General features: G+C 50.1%; 1 pseudogene; it reads right to left on the bottom strand.

The window, feature by feature from the left end:
- Positions 1-367: 367 nt before the first annotated feature.
- On the bottom strand, positions 368-1,576 carry LOC144284171 (olfactory receptor 2V1-like; annotated as a pseudogene).
- Positions 1,577-3,682: the final 2,106 nt, after the last annotated feature.

The raw sequence follows: 3,682 nt of genomic DNA, 5'->3' as shown, positions 1-3,682 counted from the left end.
AGAGGTAATTCCATGCTGTGTCTAAAAAATGAAGACTCAAAAACCATATGAAAAGTCCAAGGTTGCATAAGCCAATATGAGGCATGATTGAGTGTATTGATAGATAATGAGTGTAGGTTACGAGTTTGAGAAGGTACATTAGGACCATGTTATCCAGCAGGATATCTCAAATCATGTAAAGTTTGCTGAATATACATGCCTAGGTCACTTCCCAGAATTTGGTTTACAGGGCCTCTAACAGCTAATTTGGTTAATACTGTTAAATAGGAACTCCTTGCCCCATTGTAGTGTATTACACACTACAAAAAAATCTGGAAGGAAAGAAGTATACTTTTTGTAATGTGGGTTGCAAATTGAAGTCCAGAGTTCAGTTTTTCGTAATAGCATTAGCATTAACTAGGAGAACAATAAAGAATCTGGGTGTTTGGGACGCCTGGGTGGCTCAGCAGTTGAGCCTCTGTCTTCAGCTCAGGACATGATCCCAAAGTTCTGGGATTGAGTCCTGCATCGGGCTTCTGCATGGAGCCTGCTACTCCCTCTGCTTGTGTCTCTGTCTCTTTCTGTGTCTCTCATGAATAAATAGTAAAAAATCTTTAAAAAAAAAAAAAAAGAATCTGAGTGTTTTAAGGTACAAGTGACATCATCTTCTCTGCTTAACATCAGCTTTCTCCATAGAGCCTTCCTCAGAGCCCCCAACACCTCCTTGTTCCTCAGGCTGTAGATGAGGGGGTTAAGCATGGGAATAATGATTACATCAAACACAAAGAGATGCTGATCCATCTCTGAGGGGAGAGAGGAACCTGGAGTCATGTAGATAATCATGGCTGGACCAAAGTAGAGACTTACCACACAAAGATGGGAGGAACAGGTAGCTAGAGCTTTGTTTTTGCCCTCAGGAGAGTTCATGCGGAGAACAGTAAGGTAGATGTATATGTAGGATGTCAGAATGAGTCCAAAAGGGATGAGAAGGAAAGCAATGCTGGACAGTAACACCACTTTCTCATAGATGGAGGTGTCCTCACAAGAGAGCTTCAGAAGGGCCATTATCTCACAGAAGAAATGGTCAGTTTTCCTGGAGCAGCAAGTAAAAAAGTGCATGGCATAAATTGTGTGCATTAAGGAGATAAGCACACCCCCAGCCCATGAGCCAGTGGCCATTTGCATACAGACTCGGGGAGTCATGATTATGGGATATCTGAGGGGGTTACAGATGGCCAAAGGCCATGAGAGTGAGAAGAACGCACTCAGCCACTCCTAGCATCAAGTACAGAAAAATTTGGACTCCACAGCCAATATGAGAGATAAACTCATGTCCAGAGAAGAAGTTAGTGGCCATCTTGGGGACAGTGGTGGAAATTAACATTAGATCCATGAGGGAGAGCTGGCTGAACAAGAAGTACATGGGGGTGTGGAGGCAAGCATCACTCCAGATCAGCAGGACCAGGATGGAATTTCCTGTGACTGCCACCCCAAAAATCAGACAGACAATGGAGATGAGGAGTCTAGGATGCTGGGAGTCAGAGAAAAAGCTAAGGAGAATGAAATCCGTGGTGGAGGATTCATTTCCTTGCTCCATGCCTTAGTCTACTGGCTTGATCTAGAGGACCATGGAAGAAAAACACACACACTGTTATTGCTCTTCCCATATAAATGCACTACTGATTTGAATCTATTCTGGAAAGTTGAATAATTGCTGAGCAAATCCAGGGGGGCCTGGGTGGCTTAGTGGTTGAGCATCCGCATTGGGTCAGGTCACGATCCCGGAGGGGCATCAGGCACAGGAAGAGGCCTTCCCAAGGCAGCAGGGCCACGCTGCCCTCCAAGCTGCCAAGTGCCTGCTGCCCTCCATCCCCTTCCCCACCCACTCCTTCCTTCTTCTTATCTCCCCAGCCTATCGCTGCTGACTCTTCCAGCAGGACATGTCACTGCCCTTCACATTCTGTCAACTGCAGATGCTTTTCTGGTTAGGACATCTCCTCACATATTGAAGTCATTTCTTACACGCGGGCCTCCAGTCACGAGATCTCCACGGAGGGAGGGAAGAGGCTGTGACGAATCCTTACTGCGAGCTGACTCGCCCTCTGCTTCGAGCACCCTGAAAGAGGGTGGGCTCCCTGCTCCCTGGACATCCGTTCTCTTGACCGGAAAGACAGAGCTCCACCGCCTGCTGCCCTCGGGACATTCTGTGGCCGGGGGGCGTCAGCATGTCCTGAGCACCCCCATCTTCCGCAGCTCCTTGGGAGCTCACTGTCCAGGCAAGGGACCCCTGGAGTTCCAGGGAAAGACCATTCCTTCAGCCCGAGGCGGGGGGAGGGGATCGAAACACCTCCCAGCGGCACCAGAGCTTCGAAGCCGACACTACGGAGTTAACATTTGTCGGTCATGAAAGAGCAAATGCAAAGTTCAGGGAGCTGCCAGCGGCCAGAAGAGCCCTCCGGTCCTGTGACTCCCACCTTCCACAGACTTGCCAGGGCGCACCTGCAGGACTGCAGGTGACAAGAAGCGTGTGCTGGCCTGGGGAGGGATTTTCTGGAATGTTCTGCTGCTTGATCCAGTCTGAAGGCCGTCTGATTCAGGAGCACGGGGTGCTCTCACTCCCCCCCCCTTCCCTGAGGAAGAGGAGCCTTCATCGCTGGCATCCCCACCTGTGTCTGCATTCCAGGGTCTTTGAACCTAATAGGCTTTGCGCCATCGTGTGACAGTGCCATTTCCCAAGGTTGACTGATGCTTCCCCAACACCTCCAGGCCCAGGGCTTCTTCTGCTGCTCTCTTCTCTGGTTGAAATCATCGGCTTTCCATATCTTTTTAAGATTATTAACAGGTACGTGGCTACCACAAATGCTGTGTCTGAGTCGGTCAGATGCCCCCAGACCCCTTAGCACAAATCTGGGAGTGTTTCTGGGAGTGAGTGGGGAGTGGTTGGCTGCCTGGATGGAGAGCCACGGGTCCTGCTCTCACGCCCCAGAGAGCATGACGGGTTCTGGCAGCCACATTAAGAGGACCTTTTCCAAGCCCTGCTAGCAATGGTCTCATGGGAATGTAATACGTTTCTGATTCCAAGAAGGCTGAGAACACAGACCCCCTCAGTCGGAGGGCCTCTATTTTCTGCATCTGCTGTGGAAGCACTGAGTGATGGAGGAGAGATGTCAGGGTTCAAAGCCCGTGGCCAAGAAAGAATTCTTGAGATGTCTTTAGTGCAAAAAGGTGGTTTTATTAAAGGACGGAGATGGGGACGGGACCTGTGGGGTCGTGAAGGGTGGCCGAGTATATACTCTCAAGTTGGGAGGGGGTCAGGGAAAGGGGGAGTCTCTGAGGAATTTGGAAGCCAAGTTTCCAGGACCCTAAGGGACCACCTACTGTTGGGAAAAGGTCATTGATTACGGTCTAATAAAACCTGCGTCCTGAGCCCCTTCAGATGGACATGGGTGGGCCATGTGCTTGGGGGGTGACGCCAACACGTATCTCGGGGGCTTTAGAGATGCAGGAAGTTTCTAAAGGAACTGTTATATGTTAGAGGAGACTCACGAAAAAAAAAAAAAAAAAGAGGAGACTCACGGGGTCCTGGGGTTGGCCCAAGGTTGTCTTTGTCCTCAGCAGGGTGTCCACATGGAGGCAGCTGAGTCCCGAGAGGAAGATCCCTCTGCCTGGTTTGAGGACGTGTCCGTGGGCCGCAGCGAGCAAG

This window comes from Canis aureus, chromosome 15, assembly GCF_053574225.1.
Source record: "Canis aureus isolate CA01 chromosome 15, VMU_Caureus_v.1.0, whole genome shotgun sequence".
NCBI lineage: Eukaryota > Metazoa > Chordata > Mammalia > Carnivora > Canidae > Canis > Canis aureus.
This window is presented reverse-complemented; position numbering and strand designations above follow the sequence as displayed.